This window comes from Cibotium barometz, chromosome 50 (genome assembly GCF_041138505.1).
Source record: "Cibotium barometz isolate CiBa-2024 chromosome 50, ASM4113850v1, whole genome shotgun sequence".
In the NCBI taxonomy this organism is placed as follows: Eukaryota; Viridiplantae; Streptophyta; class Polypodiopsida; order Cyatheales; family Cibotiaceae; genus Cibotium; species Cibotium barometz.
In genome coordinates, this window is record NC_141095.1 from 5522670 (window position 1) to 5529662 (window position 6993).

The 6993-nt window shown below is 47.8% G+C and overlaps 1 pseudogene; it reads left to right on the plus strand.

Moving 5' to 3' along the window:
• The first annotated feature begins 942 nt into the window (after nt 1-942).
• Nucleotides 943-2756, plus strand: LOC147609756 (25S ribosomal RNA; annotated as a pseudogene).
• Nucleotides 2757-6993: the final 4237 nt, after the last annotated feature.

Sequence of the window (6993 nt, forward strand, 5' to 3'; positions counted from 1 at the left end):
CTGATACCAATTGTTGGATTTAGGGTTACAGAAATGCACACACAAAGCTTGAAGGAAAAGAAGAAGCTCAAGAGCACACAACACAGGAAGTAGTATTACTTAGTGTGTAAGTACAAAGATAAGATAGCCCTAGAGTGATGGGCGTATATACAATGCACGGGGAAAAAAACCTCCTAGTGAGGGAAAAAGTGCCTCGGTGGTCCTAAGTGTGTTCACACACATCACTGCCTATATATGGCAACAAAAGGCACATCTGCCAAAGCTAGTAGAGCTATTGAATGAGAAGATCAAAATGGGAATTTTGGAGCCATCTTATGCTCCTTATTCAAATAGGTGGTTCACAGTTCCAAAGAAGAATAGTGCTCTACGCTTCATCCAAGATATGCAACCAGTGATCAAGGTAACAATAAGGAATGTTGGTATAGGTCTAATTGTAGATGATTTTGTAGAGGCATTTGCTGGGAGGACAATCTACTCAATGGGAGATCTCTAGGGATTTAACAACCATGAAGATGCCTTTAGGTTTGGTAAGAATTCCGCGAATCATCGAGTCTTTGAACGCAACTTGCACCCGCGGCTCGCGTCCAAGGGCATGTCTGCCTGAGCGTCCACACGACCCCCACGCCGAGCCCCCCTCCTCCTCCCATGCGGCGGAGCGAGGGGCTCGCACGGTGGAGGTGGCCGCCCGAGCACGCGTCCCTGTCCCCGCTGCCCCCCGTGGTGGGCGGCGTCGGCGGCGGGGCGATCGTGCCGCCGCGGTCGGCTGAAATGTATCGATGGCACCGCGCGACGATCGGCCACAAGGGTGATCAACGCTCCCCCCGCTCTTGGGTGGGAATGGCTTCTGCGGTCGCGTCCCGCGGTGCCGATGTGTCGAGAAAGGGCATTGCGAGAGGGGAGCGGGACACGTGTCCCTCCCTCCCCGATCGGAATCGAACGCACGGACCTCAGATCAGGCAAGGCTACCCGCTAAGTTTAAGCATATCACTAAGCAGAGGAAAAGAAACTAACGAGGATTTCCCTAGTAGCGGCGAGCGAACCGGAAAGAGCCCAGCTTGAAAATCGTGCGGCCTGGCCGTGCGAATTGTAGTCTGGAGAGGCGTCCTCTGCGCGACAGACCGGGCCCAAGTCCCCTGGAAAGGGGCGTCAGAGAGGGTGAGAGCCCCGTCGAGCTCGGACCCCGTCGCTCCACGAGGCGCCGTCGACAAGTCGGGCTGTTTGGGAATGCAGCCCTAAGTGGGTGGTAGATTCCATCCAAGGCTAAATACGGGCAAGAGACCGATAGCGAACAAGTACCGCGAGGGAAAGATGAAAAGGACTTTGAAAAGAGAGTTAAAAAGTGCTTGAAATTACTGGGAGGGAAGCGAATGGAGGCCGCGGGTGCGCCCCGGTCAGATGCGGAACGGCATGAGCTGGTCCGCCGCTCGACGCGGGGCGCTGGTCAGCGTGGGCTGGCGCGGCAGGACAAGAGCGGGCTGTAGTTGGCCCGCCGATGCCGTCGTGCCGGCCGAGGAACGAAGCGCGCGCCACACTCGGTGGCGGGCAGTCCTGCACCTGCACGCTCGAGACGTTGGCGCTCTGGGCTTTCCATCCGACCCGTCTTCAAACACGGACCAAGGAGTCTAACATGTACGCGAGCCGGTGGGTGGCAAACCCACGGAGGCGCAAGTAACCTGACAGGTGGGATCCCCCTCGCGGGGTGCACCATCGACCGACCGTGATCTTCTGTGAAAGGTTTGAGTGGGAGCGTACCTGCTGGGACCCGAAAGATGGTGAACTATGCCTGAGCAGGGCGAAGCCAGAGGAAACTCTGGTGGAGGCTCGTAGCGATACTGACGTGCAAATCATTCGTCGTCAGACTTGGGTATAGGGTCGAAAGACTAATCGAACCATCTAGTAGCTGGTTCCCTCCGAAGTTTCCCTCAGGATAGCTGGAGCTCGTCGCAGTTTTATCAGGTAAAGCAAATGATTAGAGGCATTGGGGGTGAAACACCCTCGACCTATTCTCAAACTTTAAATAGGTAAGCGGCCGGGGTTGCTCTGTTGAACCCCGGTGCAGAATGGGAGCTCCAAGTGGGCCATTTTTGGTAAGCAGAACTGGCGATGCGGGATGAACCGAAAGCCGGGTTACGGTGCCGAACTGCGCGCTAACCTAGATCCCACAAAGGGTGTTGATTGATTAAGAGAGCAGGACGGTGGTCATGGAAGTCGAAATCCGCTAAGGAGTGTGTAACAACTCACCTGCCTAATCAACTAGCCCCGAAAATGGATGGCGCTGAAGCGCGCGACCTATACCGGGCCATCGGGGCGAGTGCGAGGCCCCGATGAGTAGGAGGGCGTGGGGGTCGTGGCGCAGTTCCGGGCGCGAGCCCGAGTGAAACGGCCCCCAGTGCAGATCTTGGTGGTAGTAGCAAATATTCAAATGAGAACTTTGAAGACCGAAGTGGAGAAAGGTTTCATGTGAACAGCAATTGGACATGGGTTAGTCAATCCTAAGAGATGGGGCAGTCCTGTGTCAAGGACGCAATGCGCGCCGTGCATCGAAAGGGAATCGGGTTAATATTCCCGAACATCCATCTGATGTAAAGACCATTGCTTTGACGCAGCCACTGCTATCACAACTCTCACTGTTGCCATCTTGGTAACTGGGCTGAAAGTTTCCTCATAATCAATGCCATATGTCTGCACATATCCTTTGGCTACCAATCTAGCCTTGTACCTGTTTATGCTTCCACCACTGTTATGTTTTACTTTGTACACCCACTTGCATCCAATGGCTTTCTTGCCTTCAGGCAATTGCACTAAATCCCAAGTTTCATTTCCATATAGTGCATTCATCTCCTCATCCATAGTTTTCTCCCAACACACATTTCCAACAGCCTCATCAATGCATGTAGGCTCTACAACCTGCACAACCTTTGCCATATATGCATAGTGATGTGCCACATAACCATCATATGTAAATCTCTACACAAGTTTTTTCACTCTCCCAGATCTTCGCAGCTTTTCATTCATGGCTTCCATAGCCTTCTTTACACCAGGTGTTCTCATAGCTGGGATCCCAAGCTCCTCATCAAGGCTCATATCTGAGCCACTAGACTCTCCATCAACATGAGAATGCCCTGCAGAAATGTCAGGCATACCAAGGGGCTCGACCACTTTCTCTTTTCCTTTACGTGATGTACTAATCACATTTGCAGGACTGGTATTATGACGCAGCTTGCCACTCCATGGTCTATCAATGGACCCACTAGATGAGGACTCTCCTGGTCCACTCAAAGACTGTGATTGCTGACCTGCATTCTGTGCAACCACACTTCCACTCACATCAGTCCCAACAGCTTCTTTTTCAGTAGCATACCAGCTGCTCATCTCATCAAAGACAACATCCCTACTTACCCTCAACTCACGTGTAGCAGGGTTATAACACCTGTATCCCTTTTGCTCAAGGGAATATCCAATAAACACACATTTTTCAGCTTTCGGATCCAGCTTAGTTCTCAGCTCATCTGGCACATGCACATATGCAATGCATCCAAAGACTTTCAGATGAGACAAATCTGGTTTTCTGCCAGTAAACCTCTCCTCTGGAGTTACATCATGTATGGCTGCAGTTGGAGTCATGTTCATGATGTATACTGCTATAGAAACAGCCTTAGCCCAATAGCTATGCGGCATATTCTTCTCTTCCATCAATGCTCGCGCAATCTCAGCAATGTGCCTGTTTTTCCACTCAGCAACTCCATTTTGCTGCGGAGTGTATCTGCATGTAAACTGTCTTCGAATACCATTCTTCTTCAAAAATTCAGAGAACTCATTGGAGAAGTACTCTCCCCCTCCATCTGACCTTAGGCACTTTACATATTTCCCTGTTTGCTTTTCAACCAAAACTCTGAAATTCTGAAAGTGAGTGAACACCTAACTCTTCTCCTTCATGAAATATACCCACACTTTCCTTGTGTGGTCATCAATGAAAGTCACATAATACCTGCAGCCTCCCATAGACATGGTCTTCATAGGACCCCATACATCTGAATGCACAACATCTAGTGCATTTCTGCTCACATATCTATTACGTGGAAACACATGCTTTGTTTGCTTCCCAAATTAGCATGCTTCACATATTCTCTGCATACCTTCCACTTTAAATTTTGGCAGCCCTGTCACAATTCCTTTTGTCTGCATAGACCTTATTCTCTGCACATTCACATGTCCAATTCTTTTATGCCATATGTCTGTGTCTGCAACAATTCCTGAACCATTTGCAAACATCGCAGCACTCATTTCAAGCATGTCTACATTCAACGTAAACATTCTGTCCACTCTGTTGCCTTTTGCAACCAACCTGCACTTGTTTTTAAAGTCTTCAACATAACAACCATCAGGGTTAAACCGAACCTGCAAACCCTGCTCAATCATCTGGCCAAATGAAACCAGATTTTTTGTTATGTTCGAAACGTGAAGTACATCTGCAAGATACTTCACTTTGCCATCCTGCATAGACAATGGCACATCTCCAACATGGGCAATTGGATGAGCAGTGTCATCCCCTGTTTCCACAAAACCTGGTCTTTCCGGGTTTTTCATCTCCTTGAACCACTCCCCATGACTTGTCATGTGGTTCGAAGCACCTGAATCCACATACTATACATCATCTTTTTGTGCTGCATCAACATTTTCAGACATGGCATTCACGACATGCTGCATAACAAACAACCTTTCATTATCCTCATTGCTTCTACTTGAGGATGCATAGTTGTTCTGCTGCACTTTCCCATTTTGCATGTCAGCCTGCTTCTTATAACATTCTGCCTGCACATGTCCAGGCTTACCACAATAATAGCATTCACGTGCATCATTATACTGCCTTTGCCAATTTCCACGGCCTCTTTGACTCTCCTTGTCTCTGAATTTTCCTCTTCCACCTGCGTGTTGTTGTTGTTGTTGTTGTGTATTCTGGGACTGTTGTTGCTGCTGCTGCTGTCCATAATTCTGATTATCTGTTCGGCCACCTCCTTGACCGCGTCCACGGCCTCCTCTACCTCGTCCTCTTCCTGAACTTGTGTAGAAGGCATGTTGCTCTGAACTTTTTTGTTTTGTGAAGACTGTTGGTCTTCACCCAAGCTCTTCTCTTCTATAATCAGCATAGACACCAAATCTGTAAAGTTGGGAATGTTTTCTCGAGTCTGAATAGACGTCTTGAACGCCTTGTATTGTGGCCCGAGACCACGTAGACAGACCTTCACCTTATCATCATCATCTACTAACACACCAATAGATGCAAGGGATTCCACAATACCCTTTATCTTCAACGCATAGTCATTCACAGACATGCTCTTTTTCTCCACAGTATGAAGTTCATTCTTCAACTGTATCTTACGTGCCTTGGTATTTGTTTCATAGAGCTTTACTAAGGTGTCCCACGCCTCCTTGGGGGACTTGGCATCCTGAATGTGTCCAATCATGGTGTCCTGTATACTAATGGAGAGCCAATACATAACTTTCCTGGCTCCTTGGTTCCAGTCTTTAAACTCTTTCATATCTGCAGCAGTCGAATTTATGTCCGGTATCTCCGGTGCCTCTTCTTCATGCTCACCTTTTATGTAGTCCCAATAGCCCTTTCCCATCAGGAAATTCGTCAACCTGAACCTCCAAGCATGGAAGTTATTCTTATCTAGCTTCTCAGCCACAATTTGGATTATCCCATCATTTGACATCTTGCCAAACACACAATTTTACCAGAAACAGCACTCTGGTTTGTCCTACACAAACTACTGTATTTCCTGCAGAGCGGTATTGTAGTACTCTCAACCAGTGACTTCAATGTGCATACATACACCCAATGGCAACTGTTGACCTCTTTGCAGCACCCACAGTGTCTGCACAGTCAATCTGTCTTCCTGCAGTTCTTAGAACAGAGTTCTGCAAAGAATCGATGACTTACCCGCAGTGCTCGAAATCGCCTGCTTTCTGAAAAACGGAGGTCCAGACCGGCCCGAAACGCATTTTCGGCCCAGAAAAATTGTGTCCAATAGGACAGAATAGTTGCCCTATAGCTTTACTCCCGCGAAGAAAGCTCCTTAATCAGAGATCGTTTGCCGGTGCCTCCCGTAGAGCTCCCGACAAGGGTGTAGTCACCAACACAAATAGGGAAGAGTAGTTGAAGCTCTTACCCTCGTACCGCTTCCTGTGGTTCTCTTGCAGCTCAGCCCTTAGCACGAACCAGGCTCTGATACCATGAAAAGATGCAGAGGGAAAGAGAGCTTGAGCTCTTGCAAGCACACACACACTCACAAAACCCTAATAGAGAACACACAAGGTGAGAGGTTGAAAATCTTCTTCTACTTCACTCAACACTCAACACACCATATACAAGATAAGAGTACACACAATATGAAAGGTACTCAACCAAATACATACATGGGTTCTCTATAGTGTGAACCCAACTAAATGAGCTGGCGCTATAACTATGCCAGTCTCTAGAATGGCTGTCACACAGCCTGTCATCCCACTGGCCGCATATCACCCATGATCTCACCAACCATGCCAGTGGTGTAAGTGTGGGGCCTATCCCCCAGGCGGGTCATCAATGTCCACCGCCTCACTGGATTAGCTTGATATCTCAGCAAACAAGCCCTCTTTGAGGAAGAGGAATTTAAGATGGAGTTATATAATGCTTTTGTTGTACAACGCCAAGCCTTACAATAATATATTGTGAGTCAACATGATTGGTTGATAGATTCAAGTGCCAATAAGCACATGATAAGAAAGAGGGATTGGTTTGCCTCTTTTTGAAATTTGCCAGAGTTTTACTTGAGTGTGCAAACAATGAAACTTATTAGATTCTTTTATGGCCATCAAACAATGAAACTTATTAGATTCTTTTATGGCCATCAAACAATTGCCATGTAGAACATCAAAGGTGAAAACTAAATAAAATACAACAATGATGTTTAGTTTGTACTTGCTTTGGCAAAAGAATTCACTTTTTGT